General features: G+C 40.7%; 1 long non-coding RNA gene and 1 pseudogene across 1 annotated transcript; both read left to right on the top strand.

Moving 5' to 3' along the window:
* The first annotated feature begins 14933 nt into the window (after positions 1–14933).
* Positions 14934–15651, top strand: LOC148017697 (uncharacterized). The gene is made up of 2 exons (XR_015687774.1): positions 14934–15212; positions 15489–15651. It is a non-coding gene; the product is annotated as an uncharacterized LOC148017697 (long non-coding RNA).
* A 3751-nt stretch (positions 15652–19402) lies between these two features.
* LOC148017696 (ESCRT-related protein CHMP1B-like) lies at positions 19403–20501 on the top strand (annotated as a pseudogene).
* The last annotated feature ends 947 nt before the right edge of the window (positions 20502–21448 follow it).

The following is a 21448-nucleotide window of genomic DNA, read 5'->3' as shown; positions in this document are numbered from 1 at the left end:
GGTACTTGTCTGCTACTCATCATCCGAACCAGCATCAATAATAGAAGTAGTCCGCATCTCCGTAACTGACGAACGATGACGGCACCTTCTAGTATGAGGAACCTTCTCCACAAGGGGTCCTTGTGAACGCATGCGCACTCATTCAGAAAATTTCCACAAAACATCATGGTTGCCATGTGTATCCGCACAAAACACCGGTAGATACGGGAATGGATACCGCACAATAGACTACCATCACACACATAAGATGAAAGACCGTCAAACAAAATAACACAGCAACAGCATCATCATCATTGTATATATCAGAAGATAGATACAAAGCTCCGCACCACAGTGCGTTCCCACAAGAGTGCAACCGCACAAAATATATCTCCCTCACAAGGGATTCCAACAGACATCGGATACGAACGGGTACATTCCCAAGACAACTGCCAGGATCTCCAAGGACACACTAACCTCACCACACATGCGGTCCGCGGTGTTGCGGCAAACACTGTAACAAACATTCTACATGTATGACATGGTTCTAGTCCTATAGTTTATTGATTAGGTTAGCATAAAATAGCTTTGATATGCTCTCCTCCTTGACTTTCATGCATGAGAATATGCATTAGTGCACATGGCATCTATGAGATGTCTAAACTATGTATGATTATGCTTTGGAAACATGCAAGGCATGTCGGGAGCATAATTTCTACAATGCTCTCATGGAAAACAAGCATGCACGGCATACATATAGTTCAAAATATGTATATGTGGATCATGTCACATGCATGACATGACTATATGTGGCACGGCCATATCTGGATGATCTCATAGAGATCTAGAGTGCAATGCATGTTTGACACACATATTTGCACACGACATGCAAGGCATGGATATTTTTCTTTCTCTTTTACGCTTTATGATCCATTGCTTACATGAAGCTATGGATTAGCATCTTTCTTATGCAGATGGCCATGAGCCAAGCATCTTACAATCTCTCTGCAAGACAAGCTGCACTCCAATTTTCTTCTCTTTGCGCTTCTAGAAGTCAGTCAACCTCATAATGCCATACGATGGTATTCATGTTAGTAGATGGTCAAGTAATCAATAGTTATGTGCTATCTAATTGCTAGCACTCTCTCTAAGAGTCTCTTTCACTTAGTGCAATCAGTTTTCACATGGGGTATAGTAAAGTATAGAGGTACTTCCTTACTAGCCATGATGAATAGATGGTACATGGATTAGTACACCAATGTCTCCGATGAGGTTACAACATGCATATATCCTAGGAGAATGTGCTACAGATGTATTCTAAGAGAATTTTAAAAAAAAACAATAGTGAATTATGTCTCACCAAAGATAAGTGTATCCTAACAGGCTTACATGTATGTGTATCCTAAGAGGATTACACATAGGTCTACTCTAAGATAATAGAACACAAGAAGTGTCCTATAAGGATACTTTCTTTTCTCATTTAGCTTACACTCTACTGATGAGATAGTAAGAGGGTGGCATATGATGTCACTCAAACCTCATGCCAGTGACATCATATGTCACTAGATCTTGGATTATAGCTTCCCACAAATAGAGTGTTGTCTCACTCTTCAATATTGAAAGCCTACACAGAGGTATCCTATGAGGATATGTTCACTCAGTAGACTAGAGGAAGTAAGACGACCTACCTCACGGAGGACATCTACTGCTAAAATTTAGCAATTTATATTATTAAATATGCTAACTAAATATATTGATCATGGATTAGGACTTCCACTCTTAGAGGATCTAGATCAATATCAAGGAGTTCTACAGGGCTAGGACCTTTCTTTGATGATGCATGCACACTAGGTGGAATGGGACCCTAGTGTTCAGTAAGGAAGTGTCTAAGGCAGCATAAGAATTCACAATGATGTCGACCATTGAGACTATTATTAAGATTTAGTCTCATTGTTTATGTTTGGCTAGCCACTAGAGCATAAGATGCACAATACATATGATTGTCAATTAGTAAGATAAGCTATGAGCTTATGTGTGTCTTCGACTATTACACTATGTGTGTCTTCAACTATTACATTATGTCAATACGTAGATTTCCAATCCAGAGCTACGAGCTTATGCTAACAAGCTTAAAGTTAAGAGTTAATGTAGAGTGTTTGACTCTTACGCAAGGTCCCATAATTACGAATTATGAATGTTTGTACTCTCTCTACTATGAAATTAAGCTATGAGCTAGATTAGAGACTATATTTTTCACTATGATTAGCACAGTTATATATGTTGTTTAGACAATCACAACTATGTCTAGGCAATTTTCATGATGGTTCTTGAGGACAAAAACTCTTCTCCAAGGGGGGAGTAATGTCAAGACAATGGTCTTGAGAAGTCAGTCTTAGTCTATGAGACGAGGGCAAGGCAAACATGGACGGCTATGAGCCATGGGACATATGGCTACGGGGGCTAGTGTGGACTAGGAGTCCTATATAAGGGCATGGCAGGGTAGAGCAGGGTGGAGAGTAGTATTGCCCATTACCCTTGTCCTCTCAGATGGCAAGGCTTAAACTCCAAATACTATCTTCAAATAGTTCAATATTTGACTTCAAATATGGTCTCATTAATCTTCAAAATCCAATGTCCACCTCAATGCTTGACCCAACTCAAGGCGTAATGAGAAATGCTTGAACTTGATGCATAGCTACTCCATAATAATGCTCTTGTAAAAAATGCTAGAAATGCAAGATCTTTCTCCTCCTTTAGTCCCTTGAGTTGCTTGATAGGATGAGACTTCAAATCTTCCATTCAATTCTTCTTCTCTCCTATGCCTTCACCACCTTCTTAATTTCACCATTTTTTTCTTCACTTGTCCACCTTTAGCTATGCTATGTGCTAGTCTCCAACACTAGCCTCATTTTGCTCTCATTTGAGTTGGTGTAGCAGCACCTTTCCTTTAGTCCATTCTCTTCACAATCCCCTTGCAGTTTCAGGCCTCTACCTTCTCCTCTCACTACCTTCTGTTTCCTGCAACACTAGTCTTGTGTTGGAATCACATGCACTTTGGTGGATAGCTTTGCATGAAGTAACCAATCACTTCCTTGAGGGCTTGATAGAACAAAAGCTGGCTATCCAAAACACAGCCCTAAAAACAGTACGATGTAGCTCTATTTGAGGAAAATCCAAACACTAGTAATCATTTGATGGTGCCAAGGCTAGGCTTATTTTCGTCATGTGCTTCAATTGGTCTTCATTCATCTACTCTTTCTTGCCTTTGTTATATCTCATCCTTGCACCCCCTAGCAGTCCATAAGAAGAGAGATGGTGATTGGTCGATATTCTCCTTAGCCCGACACAACCCAAGTTTGAAAAAAGAATTCATAAAAAAAGCCTCATTTTCACAAGATATTGGCCAATTTTGACATAGGTCAAGTGCGTATATGTCCAATGCATGAGAAAGGGTTGCAATTGGATCAGAGGGGCACGTACTTGATGAGAAAATGTTTATTCATGCCAAAATTCATGCTAGAGTTGCCAAGGTTGATGTTAAATAATGGAATAGTTAGAAAATAGGCCTAGTCTCTAGTAGATGAAGAAAAATGGTGATGTTTGAAGAAAGTTAGGAATATTTCAAGTGGAATAGGATGGGATACATTGAGAAGTAAGAGGGAATAAGGATGATAATGATTTTGACTAATAATGTGAGTGATAATAATGAAGATAAAGATTATTCTAAAATAGGATAATTAGGATAATTGAATAGGATAATAGTGATGGATGATAATGAAAATTAGTAGGAAGGTTTGAGATAGTGAAATAAACCATTTGATAATAATTTGGCATAATAATAATAATAATAATAATAATGATAATGATAATAATAGTAATTATGGATGTTTAATGAGCAGTAGTAAAATAATAATAAATGGATAAGCCCATATGGACATAAAATAATTAATAAATGGATAAGCCCATATGGACATAAAATAATTAATGTTTAATTCATATAGTGGTGGCTATCTCTTAATAGTAAAAATAATAATGATGATGTGCTTGAGTGATGGTTCCATCAATAGCCGTGCCACCACTCGTCTTGACATCGGCCATGCAAGTAGACCATGGCAACCTAGGATATCATCCTCATGTTTGAGAAGGGATATAAAGAAATTCTATTTATCTACATGGCTTTGAATGTGGAGCTTATGAGTGACTGGAACATCTTGACTTTTAAAGGCTCCATTTGCTTTGATAACTTCCCCCATCTCATAGGTGAGTACTCCTAGCTTGGTGGCCAACTCATTAGAGTTGAAGTTATGTGTGGAGCCCAGATCAAAGATTATGAGTGCATTATGCTTCCACACCTTGTGCCAATCATAGAAAAGATATGACCCTTGGTAATGGCCATCCTCTTTTGGAGTTTCAACCATTGAAGCACTAGGTGGTGCACTACGTACATTCTTTTGGGGACAAGTTCTATGCACGTAGTCCCCAAAAGAATATACTAGTTGATAGACTCATAGGGCATCATTTAGAGGCTTCTCCATCCAATGAGTACTTTATCTTCAGCATCACTTGAAAAGAATTGCTTCATGATAGCAATTTTTAGCATCTTCTAAGTTTTTGGAGCCATTCTATTAGCCTAAAAGCTAGCCCACCATTGTCTGGTATACTTTTGGAGGTACATAGCAATACTGGGTAGCTTTGAGGACTCCATAAAGCTTTCATCTCCACAAGTAGCATCAAATTGTTGTATGAAGGCTGATACCTTTCCCTTACTCCAAAGGCTCTATCATAATTGAGGAAAATGATATCATTTCCTCTTTCCTTAAACTTTTTGAGCTTACAATACCTCTTCCAAGGAGTGCAAGACCTTTGGTGTCCTCTCCTTTTGGGTTTCTAAGAAGAGTAATTGCTACTTTCATCGAAAGAGGGTGAGCATGCACATGGAGAAGAGGGTGACCTCTTTCTCTCCTTTCTTTTAGTTGAACTTCTTCCCTCTCTCTGAGCATCATAATAAGGAGAAATTTGTTGTGATCTTTTCTTCCTTGGGAGGAGTTGGAGGCTATCAAGACAAGGGTCCTATGGGCACTCGATGTTCGAGCATACGACTAGGGCCCCCCTGTGTGGATAGAGAGGACTCTATATGAGGGCATAGTAAGGTGGAGACTAGTATGCCCATTCCCCCCTCTCTTACACTAGTATCAAAGCCTAGGGGCATCCATATTTCTCTCTCTAGGTGAAGAGGGAAAGGTCATGCACTTTTTGGGCTATTATTGGCATGGGAATGGGTTCTGGTTCTAGATTTTTGCACCTTTCGCCCTCCCTTTCTGGGTGTGATTTTTGGGCATGAACTACATAGGGAACTATGAAGAGCTAAACTCGGGCCATGCCTAGTACGAACAAAAGTGCTCTAGCAAGCTCTCTACTTTTTTTATTTTGTGCCTCAAGCTAGTTTGTTCTCAATGAATGCTTTTTTTCGTTGCACAACTACTGCTTATGAGTCACCATAGTTGTGTCGTAGACATTTCATACCACAAGGCATTTGGCCTCTAAGGCCTAAAGGCCTTTGGGCCCTTAGGCTTGGTAGGGGTACATATCCACAAACGATACAAGCCAGGAAACCCCTTGGTGGTGTGCCCTGTAGGCTATGACCTTGGATGTGTGCATGGGCATTAAGGGCTGGCAAATCTTGCACTTTAGAAGGCATTCCCCTAGGTAGCATGTGTATGGATTATGGCAAGAGCTTATGGTGGCCAGTGTGAGCTTCCCGACAAGATGGCCATGGTGGTGCTTCATGTCTTGATTGACCCATGGCCTTTGAACATGCCTATGTTTGGAGCTTAACATACGATGCCTCCATGAAGTAGTATGGCGCTGGTCATGCATGTCCTTTGACCAATGGCTTCCATGGTGGAATTATGCTCATGATAGAGAATCACAACCATGTAAGAGGTGTTCAATGCACAACTATGTGTGCAACTTCATGTGTGTTCCTTAAGGCCAAGAAGGGTAATTGTAATGCTCATGGCATGCTAAGACGGGTGCTATCATCAAGACACCCACAAGATAATCATGTAAATGGCATCTAGGAGATGTCAAGGGTGCAATGATTTTCATGTTGATAAGATGATCTCATGGCAATATATATGTACACAATCTACAATCCATGCATGCACTTCATGCATGAAAGGTATGGTACTTATGGCTTGAAAGTATGAAAGCATGCAGGCATGCATACAAGTGACAATTATGGCCCCTTTGCAAGGATGCAAAGAGGATACAAATAACATGCACGGCATGTGTAGCAACCACAGGTTGCAAAGACTATCAATTACTAATCCTTTATGGATTTAATTTTGGGATGTTCTCTCATGTTTTGCTAGATCTCTCTATTGGCTTATCATCATCCAATTTTTGCAACAGGTTTCTCAGATATATTACTTTATGCTTCTTGTTTAAAGGTCTATGTGGTTCTTGGTTTTTGCAAATCTCCACGAAAGTTTTATGACTCAATTTATTATGCCATGTCTTTTCTTATGATGTCATATTCAACGTACGATGTCTATATGGAGTATTTATGGTTTTGTTATGCATGGGTATGACCCATCCAAGCTATGATTGATGGCTTATACATTGAGATTCAAGTTTTTATTGGAATTCTTCTTCTGTTATGGCTATCAATCAGATCTTATGGTTTATGATGACTATGAGTCATAGGTTATGAACATTACCTATGGTCAACCTCTTATATGTAGCTATGATATGAGCTGATAATAGTGATTATGGTCATGGCTAACAAGCCATATATTATTGCTGGGTCTCTATGGGTTTTGGTCCATCTCTTTTGCGCACTTATGGATTAGCGCATATTTTATGATTGGCTATGAGCCCACATACATTCTTATCCTATTTTGATGACTGTACATCATCAACTCTGCTTCTTGTTATGGCTATGAGCTAGGAGCAGTGCAATATTTTACCAAGACTCTTTACATTCAAACTTGTTTATCTTTATGGTTTTGAGCTGACCAATTTCAATTTTTCTTATATTAATGAGATTATCCATGCTTATAACTTCTAGTACGCTTGATATTCTATTATTCTTAATGCCATATGATGGTATATATATCAATTTTATGAAGTCAAGATGGTCACGATATCGAGACACATGGTGTGTTTTGTATGGCTACACATATGCATTCAATAGTTCAGAGCTTCATATTCACTTAGGGAAAATGCAATGAACAATACGTAGTATGTTGCTAGCCATAGTGAATTATTTTTTCTATCTACATGTATGTTGCTATTTGAGACAATTCTCACCAGACACCAATACAAGTTTGCTTCTTATCTAGCTTGCACTATGCTAATGAGATTACTAAGGGGTGACATATGATGTCGCTATGCCTTAAGATTACTTGTTGCTTTCCAAAAATGGATTACTTTTCTCACTTTTTGATATTTGGAAGCCTAGATAGATGTATCCTATGGGGATCAGTCCTTTCAGTAGACAAGAGGAACAAAATGGCAATCTCATGTAGGACATCTATTGAAGGACATCATCTATTTCTTATTTTCATATATGATAGCTACATATATTGATCCTAGATTAGGATGTCCACTTTTAGAGCATTTGGATTAATATTAGGAATTCTACAAGGCTAGGATGTCTTCTTACTACTGAGGCATGCACACTAGGTGGAATGGGACCTGAGTGTTCAATAAGGAGGTGTCGTAGGTAGCATGAGAATTCAACTGATATCAACCACTTGAACATTTATCTTTAGGACTTTTTTCTTACAAGTATATGATTTGGATAGCTAGAATATGATGTTATGTATGTATGATGGTTGAGTAGTATGATAAGGTACAAGCTCTTATGTATCACTGACTATCAGGTTATTTTAGGACAAGGTTCTGGGACTACAAGTTATGAACTATGTGCTTTCTCTATGACCTAAGGTGTCATAAAAATTAATACTTGACAATTCAAAATGATCTTTTTCATTTTAAGCTGGCCACTTAAAATGTGGAAGATAACAAAGGAACAACGATCAAGCTATTTTTATGAGCTTTGGGATTATTTCCACCAATGTATCCATGGGAATAATCCATCAAGAGAAAAGTCTATAAGACTTAAAAATATTATAAAGGAAGTCTCATTATCCTCCAAAAGATGTTGCAAATGATTCCCACATGAAGCTTGGTTAATGACAAGCTAGAAGGTTACAACTAGGAACCTAGTTATTTAGGTTTCCAAGTAGATTAAGCTAGAATCATGCTCATCCAAGATAACAGCTATTTTTCCTAGAAAGTAGCTAGAGAAGGGAGCATTTTATTTATAAAGATGAATAGTTTAATTTAGAGTCTTAGTTGTTCAAGTTTCTAAGCAGTTGGAGCACCGGAACTGCCTGTCCTTAAAAATAGGCGATTTTCCTAGAAAATAGGCCAAGGTCGTAACATGACCAATAGCTTAAGCTAAGGGCATATTTCATGTGCTATAAAGAATTTGACTTGGAACATAGCCAAATCCAAGTAAATGATTGTCCTAGAAAGTAGGAGAATTAGCTTTGATTGCTCAAGCTAGTAAATAGTCTATGTCAATGGTCCTATGGCTAGGTTATAGGCTAGAATCATAAAAACCTAAGGCTAAAGGCTTGTCCAAGGTGAGGTAGGGCGTTGCCACCTCAAAGCCACAAGAGGAACTCGTATATACTTCCTATTTTCATCCAAGGCAAAGCCTCCTCTTGCCCATGTGCTCCCATGTGAAGAATGCCAATGCTATTGGATAGTCTACAAGAGGTCCAATGAAGGGAAGCCATTTACTGCATTAGGTGGTCCAATGAGAGCCCAGGACTACATTAGCATGTGGATTCGAGTAAGGAAGGGGCCTCACATGCCTCCTCTTGTAGAAAGACCCATTCACACCATCCTCTATGCACATGGGATAAGGACACTTGTCATAAGGTTATTGCATGGCTTCATAGGGGTCCAATGAGGTGCTAGGACCTATTAGGCATGTGGATTTGAGTGTGGAATAGCCTCACACGCCTCCTCTCTTGTAGAAGAGCCTCCTCATACCTCTCACATCACCCTCTTGGAACATGGTGCAAGGACACTTGTCATGAGGCCATTGAATGGCCTCATAAGAGTCCAATAGCATTGTAGGACCAATTTGGAAGGCATTTTTGAGTCCTTCCCTTGCTTAGGCGTGTAGGAGAGCCCTCATTCATGTTCATTCTCATGAAGCAAGTCTCCTTCTCTAGCAACCAGGGTGAGAAGTGGAGAGCCTACCTCAACAACTCTTGTGATGGAGAGCAACATCCACTCAAGAGCCATGCTAATCATGCAAGCTTTGCAAGCTCTCTCTATCTACATCACTCTTAATCTATGTTTTCAACTATGCTAAGCAAGATGAGTGATTATGTGCGAGGCAAGTACTTCTTTCTTGTAAACTACTTCTTCTTCACCTCGAATTGACTCCCTCCCTGCTAGCTCTCTTCACCTTTGAAGGTGTTTGAGGTCTTGGGATGGAGGCCACTCATGTTAAATTCATGTTTTGTTGCAGTTATGTTGCATGAGGCTTGCCATCTTCATGTAATCAAGCTTGGGAAGGCAACAAATTGTATTGTAAACAAGTCTCCTTCAAGGAGAACCTATAATACAAACGCCTTTTGGAGGGGGGACCGGCTCCACACAAGTTTGGTCCTCAACAGTGTCTACTTTGCTCTCTCTCTCTCTCTCTCTCTCTCTCTCTCTCTCTCTCTCTCTTGATAGCTAGACTCTTCATGATTAAGCTAATTTGTGTGATGTTTTATGCTAGACTCCATCCATGCACTTAGGCCTTGTCTTTGATGCTATCTACTCTTCAAACTCTGCAACCAAGTTACTCACTTTAGTTAGCATTATGGGTATTAAAACTAACACTGGTATTAGAGCTTAGGTTAACTCTTTTCTTCTCCAAGAAGAGAGGTCCTTAAGTTGCTCATTTAGTAAGATTTGTGCATTACTAGAAGGGTAAGTGGGCTTGGGATTTATTAATGGGATTGACAAGCCCACTAAGTGGGGTACGGTTCACTGTTGAGAGCTCTAGACTTAATAATGGAGTCTTTGTAAGACTTGCCTTTGGCTTTACCATTATTGAGCTAGTAGGAAACTTGGCAGGCACCTCTTGTCAATCTTGTAATGTTAAACCCACTCCACTACACTTTGTAATATACAAATCCTTCACCACAAAGAGTGAGTACTTCAGTGCTAAGGAATACAAACGGTGAAAGCCAAGGGTCTCTCTAGAGTTGTGTGAGGACAAAAGAGGTGGAACTAGTCTGCATTAAAACCATACAAACATTTTGCTTAACATGAAAGAGAACAATAAAGAGAGTAGGGATAGTGTAGACACGTTTACTTTTACCCCAAGTGGCGTTAGCAATGATGATTCTATACAGTCTTTAGTCATGAAGCATCAAACCATCATGTAGAACCGTGCTTTGCATGAGGAGGCTACTCGCCAACTTCAAGAGTATGGTATTCTCCCTAATACCCCAAAAGAGAGAGTTCCAATGAGGCTTTTTGGTGAGACCTCCAAAAAGGGAACCTCTACTGGTAAAAAGGAGAATACCTATGGAGAGCCTCACTCTTCAAGTCAAGGTGAATCTTCTCCTAAGAGGAGAAGCTCTTATCCACATGAAGAGCTACTGCCTTCAGAGCGACAAGGGAGTGAATCTCCCAAGGACATGAGTGATGATGTGGCTCCAAGGAGGCGGCGGGACCCAAGATCAATTTCTCCTCCCAAGAGGAGAAGGTCACCACATAGTTCCCCTCATCATGAAGCCAAAGGTGAGAGGATAACCATCAAAAAGAGAAGCGAGAGAAAGAAGTCTCCCTCTTCCCCATCTTCTTCACCTTCTTCCAATGAGGATAGTGAAGATGGCTATGGCAAAGAGCCAAGGAAGAGAGGGCATCGAAGGTCCCATGCTGCATGGAAAAGATCTCATAAGCTTAGGAAGTTCAAAGAGGGAGGAAAGAACATCACTTTCCTTAGCTATGATGGCACTTTTAGAGCAACAGATAAGGTGTTAGCCTTCATACAACAATTTGATGCAGCTTTTGGTGATGAAGGCTTTACCGAATCCTCCAAGCTACGTAATGTTGCGATGTATTTTCAGAAGTCCACTAGACAATGGTGGGCTAGCATGCGAGCCAATGGTACGGCTCCAAAGACATGGAGACATCTAAGAGTCACCATCATGAAACAGTTTCTCTCAGATGAAGCAAAGGATAAGGCACTTTTAATGAGTGAATATATAAATTCACAAAGGCCTAGATCTATTATGGCAGTCATCTATCACTCAATAGTTGCTTCAAAAAGCAACTTTCAAAAAGGGGCTAACAAGTTCAAGCCAATTCCATCAAAGGGATTTTCATGGGTTATAGAGATCAAGGTGAGATGGGTTACAGGGTATGGCTTCCTCGATTCAAGAAGATTGTTTACAGCCGAGATGTTGTGTTTAATGAGGCTAAATTACTGTCTCATAACTTGCCAATGGATGTCGACTCCAAGAAAGTCAAATTTGAGCCACCCCATATGACTAAAAATGACCTTTGTGATGAACTATCGGGAGCTGAATTGCAAAATTAGCCGGTTATTTTTTAGCTAGAAGATGTTGGACAACATTTGGATGATCATGAGGGTGTTGGACAACCCATTCCAGGAGCTGGTCCACAAAATAAGGGTGATATTCAGCATGGAAAGTAAGCTGAAAATGAGTTACAGGAGCCATTAAATGTTGACAATTATTTTCCTCCCAATGTAGAACCTGTGCCGTAAGATATAGGTCATTGGATACACAGGCAAGGCCAGTTGCAAAAGATTATGCACAGAAGGAAGGGATTGACTTTCAGGAAGTATTCTCCCTTGTTGTGAAAATGACCACTCTTCGCACATTGTTTGCTCTCATTGTTGTTTTGAATTTAGAGCTTTTCTAAATGGATGTAAAAACAACATTCTTGCATGGTGTTTTTGAGGAAGAGCTATATATGAAGCAGCCAGAAGGTTATGTAATTCCAGGTAAAGAAGAACTGGTTTGCAGGCTATTGAGAAGTCTTTATGGGCTGAAGCAATCTTCTAGGCAATGGTATAGCAAGTTTGATTCCTTTATGCTTAGACAAGGTTTCAAATGTAACCATGCATATCAATGTTTATACATTAAGAATGATGCGAATGGCAGTCCCATTATTTTGGTTCTTTATGTTGATGACATGCTTATTGCTGGCAAGAATAAAAGTACTTTAAATGTACTTAAAGACTAGCTGAAATCTGCTTTTGCTATGAAGGATTTGGGGTCAAATGTGAGCATATTTTGGGCATGAGAATTAAGAGGAATAGAGAGCATAAATTGTTATTTCTGTCTCAAGAAAAGTAGATTAATAAAGTGCTAGAAAGATTTAATATGGCTGATATGAAAGCACTTGGAGTGCCATTTCAACCAAATGTGAAATTTAGTAAAGATGATTGCCCAAAAGATGAGGAAGCGACCAACTTTATGAGGGCTATCCCATATGCTTTAGCTTGTGGTTCTCTCATGTACGCCATGGTTGCTACACAACCCGATATTGCTTATGCAGTGTGAGTTGTTAGTAGATACATGTCAAATCAAATTCTAGCAAAGCACATTGGCAAACTGTCGAATGCATTTTAAGATATTTGAAAGGTACAAAATCCAAATGTATCTATTATGGAAAAGGTGACCTAAAGTTGCAGGGATTTTGTGATGCAAACATGGCAGTGACTTAGACATAAGGAAATCTACCAGTGGATATGTATTTATAGTTGCTGGTGGAGTATTCTCTTGGTGTTCTAAGTTGTAGATGATTGTCACACTGAGTACTACTGAGGTTGAATATATTTCAACTATACTGAAGCTTCCAAGGAAGCTATTTGGTTGGGTAGACTTGCAAAAGAACTTGGCATGCCTGCTAGTACTCCAGTGTTGGGATGTGATAGCCAGAGTACTATCTATTTGGCCAAAAATGCCATGTTTCATGCTCGTACCAAGCATACTGATGTGAGGTACCACTTCATGCGTTAGGTGTTGGAAGATGGTCTAGTCACTTTGACTAAGATCAAGACACAAGACAACCTTCCTCACCAAGAGTCTTGCTAAGGCTCAACATGAGCATTGCATATAGATGGTGAGAATTAGATAGCTTAAAAGCATCATTTATGCCTTTAAGTGGGAGGTTGTTGGGTCTAAAGGCCCTAAATAACCCCTATTTGTATAGTTTTATTCTTTGGCCAAGTTCACATTAAACTGGCCACTATTCTAAAAGGTCACATTAATAAAGGAAGGGTTGATCCAAACTTTAGACTAAGTCCATTTCCCCAAATCGTACATATCCTCTTTCTCTCTCTCTCTCTCTCTCTCTCTCTCTCTCTCTCTCTCTCTCTCGTTTTCTTGCAATGCCTGCACTTGAACACCTACGTTTATCTTCCTTCAACACGCTTGACAGAGCTCCATCGTTTGCTTCTTTTGCACCTTCTCTATCACTTGCGCACTTTCCGCTCTCACTCTACACTGTAAACCCCATATATATGCCCAAAACTGACAAACATCACAGATCTCAAAACGACAAGTAGGTGGCTGGAGGGCGCCTACAGTGGTACCCTGTGCCAACTCCAAAGTAGAAGCCATGTCGTCTGGAGAAATCTGAACTGTGATGCTGAAGCTCTTGAGAAAGTGAAAGCTAGGAAGCTCCGAGCACCGAGTTAGGAACCCAAAACTCTTCTTCATCTCAAACACTAAATCACTACAAGCTCCAAAAAATAAAAAGAATAAGAGAGCTTAAGGAAAACCTAATCAGAGTGCGCATAAGCATCCAAGAGGGGATCAGAGGCTTAGTGCAAACACCCTGAGGAGGTTTTAAAAAATATTATTATTAATACTAATAGTAATACTGCTACTAATAATAATAATAAGATAAATGTGTCTGTGTGTGTTTTTGTGAGCGTGTGTGAGAGAGTGTGGCGAGGCAAAGTGGAAAGAAGTGTGTGTGTGTGTGTGTGTGAATGTATGCGTGAAGCAGCTGGGCAGCGCGTGGGTAAAGTAACTACAGCTGGGGAGCGGCCTGCTATCGAATAGCTGGTGGGCTAGGCGGAGCAAGTGGTGCAGGCAGAGTCGAGGCCCAACATGCAGAGCAGGCGGAGGCAAGCGGAGCGGAGCAGGCAGTGGTGAGGCGAACAGGCAAAGGCGAGGCAGAGCAGGTAGATGTTCGAGCAGCACGTGAGGGTAGAGGAAGGGAGCGGCGCGTGAAGGAAGAGCCGAGCAGCAGGCGTAGATTAGGGTTTCGAGCACGAGCATGCAAAAACTCGACAGCAACGTTCGTCTCTCTCTCTCTCTCTCTCTCTCTCTCTTTTGGGGGAAAGATGCAACTGTATAACTAGGTATAAGAGAGCTCACTGAGTGCCAAAGACTGGCCTCCTCAGAGAGTATACCAAACTGAGTAGCCTATGTAAAGAGTGGCTACGAAGTGTCAGGTGGCCTGTGAGATGAGTGAAGAATAAACCATCTCGGTGGAGTGTAGTCCGAGCTGATATCCCCCCACTGAAGCTGAAAAAGAGACCTGAAATCCCCCAAGTCCTGAGGAAAGTTGTGCGTCTGCTCCGCGTATGCTGCAAGGATCCTCAGGACAAGGCAAATGGATCGCGGCAAGTTGCAAGCATACGACATGCGGGCGGCGGCCCGTGGGCTTTTACAACTAATAAAAAGGACAAGACATCATTCTCTTTCTTCTAGTGGAGTCTGCACTAGTACTTTGGATCACGGCAAGGATAGCTCACCATTCTTAGAAAAAGAAAAAGAAAAAAGACACCATTATCTTTCTTCTACTCTCCACAAGACACCATTCGACATGTCTCCATCTTCCTTTATAAGAACACACACAGGCATCGTCGCTCTCCACCATCACCCTCTTTTAGACACCTATTAGCCTCAGTAGCCATCATGAAGTTCTACTTAGCTATCCTCACCATCGTCGCTCTGCTATCTGCCGCAGAGGCCTGCAAGTGCGGTGGCAACTTCCCGGCCACCGCTGCCTGCTGCAAGAACGTCGGAGGAGCCGTTTCCGGCAAGGACTGCCCCGCCAACCAGATCAGCGAGAGGCTCAGCAACTTCGCCCGATGCTGCCACTATCTGGGTTCTAAGTCCGACTGCCGCTGCCCCATCGGTTGTTAGGTAATTCATAGGGTAAGGAGAAAGGCAAAGTGTGCGAAGAGAAGCACGGAAAGCCTCTAAGAATTTTAGCATTAGACGTTTTATTTGATTTTCTGTTTGTGTTTTTGGAATGGGAGGACCATGCGAAAGTGATGTTACTTTCTTTTAGATGTTACCATGGTCAGCAAAGTTTTTTTTGGGTTGTCTAATAGATTTAGAGCATTCATCTATATGACCAAGAGCTATCCCATTTTATGGTGACTTTAGGCAAGGAATCTCATCAAGTTATGTTGTTGTTGGGTATTGTAGCATGGCGGGAACTACTTGTGGATGAGTAGCCAGGCCATGCGGCATCAGCACATCCCTCCCCCCACATCGCCTTCCCCTTTCCTTTCCTAAATCTATGTACCATGTGGCATCAGCACATGCCTCCCCCCTATCGCTTTCCCAATAAAATAAATCCTTTTGTCAAGGAGTTAGTAATGTACTTCTCTCTCTCTCTCTCTCTCTCTCTCTCTCTCTCTCTCTCTCTCTCTCTCTCTCTCTCTCTCTCTCTCTCTCTTTTCTTGTTTAGCAATGGCTACTTGTTGCCCAAGGGGGCTAGCTTAGTTGGAAGAGGGTTGGGCTTGCATCACCAAGGTGGTGGGTTCAACCACCATAGTCTGCGTAGTCACTTCAACAGTGGCAACCAAATCTATGTTCCTTGAAAAGTTTTGAATAGTTGTTTGTTCATAAGATTCAATAAGTGATCTCCTCCTCCCTCCCAATGTTTCCCTCCGTGTTGTTTGAGGGTTGCAAATTCTCTCGGCCTTTGAGAAAGATAGTGTCAACTCTGACCTCATTTTCTAGCCTTTCCTTGCCCCTTTTAAGTTAACAAGAGAGAGAGTCTACTCCTCCCCCAAAGCTCTAGTAGTCCTCTTGATTCTTTTAGCATTCACAACTTTAAAAATCAACTTCGAGGAGGAGGGTTTTATGCAGTTCAATAGTCATTGCTTTTAATTCATTTCTTAAAATTTTAGCAAAGATTTCTTTTAGCAAAGAGTTTTATTCTTCCATTCAATATCAAAATTCCTTGAGGTGAATTGCAACTATAAGGATAATTAATTTCTTTTCATGCATTAAACTTTACCTTACCATGTGGACAAGTACTCCAAAGTTGAAATATATCCAAGCTTTAAGGTCAATGCTATATTTTGTGATTAAACCTTAGGGTCCAATTAATTATTGTTTTCCCTATGCACAAATCAAGCATTCCTTTACGATGTGAACATAATACCAACCATATTGTGATTACAAGGAATCAAAGCAACATAACTAATTATGAATGTGATTGACCAAAGCATTATGTATCAACATGTAATGTAACCAACATGAGTATAAGAGGTACATCATTTAAGATGCAAGGTTCTTCATGCAACAGGGCTACCACCATCACTTATAGCTACAAACTATTAGACTAGGCTAATCCATACATGAAGCAAATCCAACATTGTAGAGTTGAATGGACAACATATCATTTGCTAAGATATAAGGTTCTTCATGCAACAGGGCTACCACCATCACTTAGTTACAAACTATTAGACTAGGTTAATCCATACATGAACCAAATCCAACATTGTAGAGTTATATGGACAACATGCAAGTTCTTTCACACAAGAGCAAAGCCAACATCACATAGCCATGGAGCGTACATGCAAGCCCTTCCATACATGGATCAAATTCAAGAAAAAGCAATAGTACAAGCTATTAAAAGAACCCTTACTTTGTCCCACACATAAGAAGTGTTTTTCACTTCAACCCATGCATAAAGGGGGACTTGTTGTATCCAATACATTTACGGCAAAAATATAAACCTACTTCCACTAAGTCTAAAGGCAAGACATGGATCAAATTCAAGAAAAAGCAATAGAACAGGCTATTGCAGAAAAAAAGGAAGGGAAGGCTTTCTAGGCTCCATACTTATAACAACAAGAAAAAAAAACCATACTTTTTCCCACACATAAGAAGGATGAGCATTCCAGTTCAAGCAATCATAAAGAGAGAATGGAAAGAGAGTGTGTGGCCCAAAGCATGCTATCAATGACAAGTGAGACAAGCAACATCCTTGTCAACTTTGGATGTGAGGAAGGGAAAGATCATGGCCAAGCATTTTTGGGGAGGTTATGCACTTTTGTTCTTCTCTATGTGTGTGTATGTATGTACGTACGTATACATATGTACGTACGTATACATACACATATATACATTATTTATATGTATATGTGTGTGTGTGTGTGTGTGAATACACATACACACGCACATATATATATATATACATATATACATATATTGTTTAAGGCTATCCATACTCAACCTATCATGTGCTGATGTCACTAGCCAAGAAGAGTGGACACCATCACCTCATCATAGTGTAGTGACCTTAGAAGACAACTTGACTACAAGTCAATACCAGAGGGGACCATGGACTAGAAACATACGACTTCGGACTGTTGGACTTTTGAGCTCCAACACTCTCTTGCACCTAGCCAATGTCCGTCCTCGGACATGCTGGTAATGTCCTTGGAAAGCTTTTGGTTCGGTACTTTGTTGGGCATGCACGCTACCTTGATTTAGTAGTTTATTCTTGAGGTGCTTGGTAGAAGAACAAGACTTCCTCGTTTAAATGTGTGTTTACCCACATTAGCTTGATTGTCTTGAGGTTGTCTTGAACTTAGCAGCACTTGTTGATGGAGACTGTTTTAAGAATATGTACCTCCTTTTTGGGAAGTAACTTTCTCTTTTCTTTAACTTTTAGCTTGTAATACTTTTGGCCATGTAACTCTGTTGTGTAGAAGAGGTGTGATGAAGCCTTAAATTTAAACCTTGTAGCTCTTTATCAACTGAAATATGTATCAACAGTCATGTGTATGACTGCGTTGAACTTCATGTTCCTATTGCTAATTTTGTCTGTTTCAATTTCTAGCTTTGATATTCTTGAAGTATCTTTAGTCTACTGGTGATTCCCCTTTTGTATCCCTGTTGGACCTTGAAGATTCGCCAGTTGTCTTTGATGATTCGTTTGCTCTATTCTGGCATTGCGCCTTTACTCTTTGAACTGAGCTTCGAGCAAATTTTCTATTTTTACTTTTATAATATACTAAATAAAATAAAAATGCAAAACAACTCTATATTAACTCTAAAACAAATTATTTTTGGCACAAGAAGCAAACCGGTGCAGTGGTAGTCATTGAGGATATTGATTGCTCTGTGCAGTTAGGTGATCGTACAGTTGAAGATGATCGTGGTTCAAGTGCAGGCAAGGCAAGTGATGGTAAAACCAGGCTTACTTGCCCTGGGCTCCTCAATTTTACTTATGGGCTATGGTCATGCTGTGGCGAGGAACACATACTTATTTTACTACCAATTTCAAGGACAAGTTTGATCCTGCCCTTCTTCGGCCAAATCGCATGGACATGCACATCTTGCTGTCTTATTGGACCTTTCCAGCTCTCAAGAAGCTGGTGAGCAGTTATTTAGGCATTGAAGATCACCCAATGTTTCCTACACTTGAGGCTGCCATGTCAAGGATCCCTCACAAAATCTCTCCAGCATACATGGCCGAGATGCTGATCAGCAATCAAAGCAACCATGATGCAGCATTCAAGAAAATTATGGCTGCATTGGAGACAAATGCATTAGGTCACTTAGATGTCAATTGCGCTGATGGTAAAGTAGTTGTCAATGGATTTGACAAAATGTCATCTGGGACTTTGCTTGAGAGTCCAAAGATGCGGCGGAAAAAGCAGTTTTTCCTCTTCATGGCTGTTGTCAGAGGCAAGCATGCAGACTAGTGCAGCCGAGGGTAGAGTGTCTGTTCTCTCTAGATGAGACTACACATGAGATGGCAATGCTTACAAAGTATAAGTTCCTCTCAGATGTTGAAGGTGATAAAGCTCAACTTGAGAGGTTGTACAAAGCTTGCAGAGGAATTCCATGGCAAAGTGGAATACCAACACCCTCTCCAGAGCAGCCTGTGGCAGCCTGTGGAGCATCCTGCATCGGTTCTGTCTCCTGTTACACCAGAATGGTTGCCACAAATTCCTCCTGCTATCATATCTGAAGGACAATCTTTTTTACAGTCTTTAGCTCAGATTCGTGGTAGCATGCATTGCAACTAAGAAAACCCAGAAAGTAGCAGGGTCCATGATGAAATTATGTAATACACAAACACTGAGCCAATCTCCATGGGAAACACAGAGAAGTTGCTCGACCAGATCATGGAGCTCAAATTCACATCCAGAACCTTGCAGAGACAGGCCCGCAAGGCGAAAAAGATGAGAAAAGTGAGAAGCTCAAGGTGAAGAAGGCCATTGAGAAGGGCAATGCGGACGGTGCTCGCATCTATGCAGAGAATGCCATCCGCAAGTGTACAAAGAAGCTCAACTACCTGTGCCTTGCATCGCGCCTTAATGCCGTGGTCTCGCACCTCAATACACAGGCCAAGATGAACACCATCACCAAATCCATGGCATACATTGTCAAATTGCTCGATACGGCCCTGGTGAGCAACAGTCTGCAGAAAATGTCAGAAACCATGGACAATTTCGAGAAGCAGTTTGTCAATATGGAGGTGCAGGCCGAGTTTGTTGAGACCGCCATGGCTAGAAGCACATCCCTGTCCACCCCTGAGGATGAGGTCAATTCATTGATGCAGCAGGTTGCTGATGACTACGGTCTCGAGATTTCTGTTGGCCTTCCACAGCCGTCCAGTAGTGCACCTGTTCCTATGAAGGAGGCTCCAGAGGAAGACGATCTGAGCAAGCGGTTAGCAGAGCTTAGCCGTCTTCACAAGGAAGATATTTCGACAGAGAATGATGGCCCTCAACTCTTTAAACAGAGAATGGTGGCCCTCAACAGAAGATATTTCGACAGAGAATGATGGCCCTCAACTCTTTAAACAGAGAATGATGGCCCTCAACGGAAGATATTTTGACAGAGAATGATGGCCCTCAACTCTTCAAACAGAGAATGATGGCTCTCAACTCTTTAAACAGCCTACAGTCGCACCACCACAGATGGAAGCCTCCAAGGATCCGTCCATACTCAACAATGCCATCGGAAGCAGGCTCAATATGAAAAATGAGCTACGATTCTTGCCCTTTTGTCTCCACGTTTGCTCAATATGAAGTTGCTGGTATAGGTCTGCCATGGAAGCTTGAAAGAGAGCTCGAGAAGAGGAAAGAAAAGGCCTCTCTTCAAAAGTAACCCTGACTTAAGCCTTCCCTAATTGCTGTTACCACTTTTTTAACAAAATACCTTCAAAATTGGCGTGAGCTTGCAAAAGGAGCTGCCATCTTTGTCTGTTTGCCATGGTCTGTGTGGTCTTCAAGAAAGCTGCCATGTCTAGTACTTCTTGACTGCTGTGGTTCTTCAATGTTGTACCTGTGCATAGTAAGGTTCCTAAAACTGACAAGGAACTAAATGTAAAGAAGGAGAAAGAAAGGAAGGATCTGAAAACTAAGCTCTGATACCACTTGTCAGAGAGAGAACTAGGGAGAGAGAAAGCGGAGAGAGAAGATTGCAAAAGAGAGAGAAAGACTGCAAGAAGAGAGAGAAGAAGAGTGACGAGGAGAGAGAAAGACTAGATTTAGAGAGAGAAAGACAGGAAAGAAGGGGAAGCCATAGAAGCTGTGAGCAAGAAGGGAGAGAAAGTCTGTAATTGTATTAATGTGTCAAAAAAGTTCTATAAAATTACATATCCTCTCCTTTTATACCAATGTCAGTGTGACATGGCATAATATTAATATTATTTACACTAATTCCTTATTCTCAGCTTCTTACAGGCACATTTCGTGTGTGCATAGACTATAGATCTCTAAACAAGATCACAGTCAAGAATCGATTCCCAATTCCCCGAATTGATGATATTCTTGACAAGTTATAAGGAGCATGCATCTTCAGTTTCATCGACTTGAAGAGCGGCTATCATCAAATATGCATTGCTCCTTAGGATGTGCATTAGACCTCATTTAGAACAACCTTCGGGTTGTATGAGTCCTTAGTGATGCCTTTTGGTCTCACCAATGCACCAACGACATTCAATAGAATGATGGATCAAAATTTTCATCCATATAGAAGATTTATGGGTGTATTCTTTGATGACATCCTAGTCTTCTAAAAAACAGAAGAGTAGCATTATGAACATTTAGCAAGAGTTTTTGCAGAATTACATAAACATAAGCTATTTGTGAATGCTAAGAAAAGTGAATTATTTTTAAAAGAAATTCACT

The sequence above is a fragment of the Lygodium microphyllum genome, chromosome 21, assembly GCF_053477565.2.
Source record: "Lygodium microphyllum isolate KBCC chromosome 21, Lygodium_microphyllum_v1.1.10, whole genome shotgun sequence".
Classification (NCBI taxonomy): Eukaryota; Viridiplantae; Streptophyta; class Polypodiopsida; order Schizaeales; family Lygodiaceae; genus Lygodium; species Lygodium microphyllum.
This window is presented reverse-complemented; position numbering and strand designations above follow the sequence as displayed.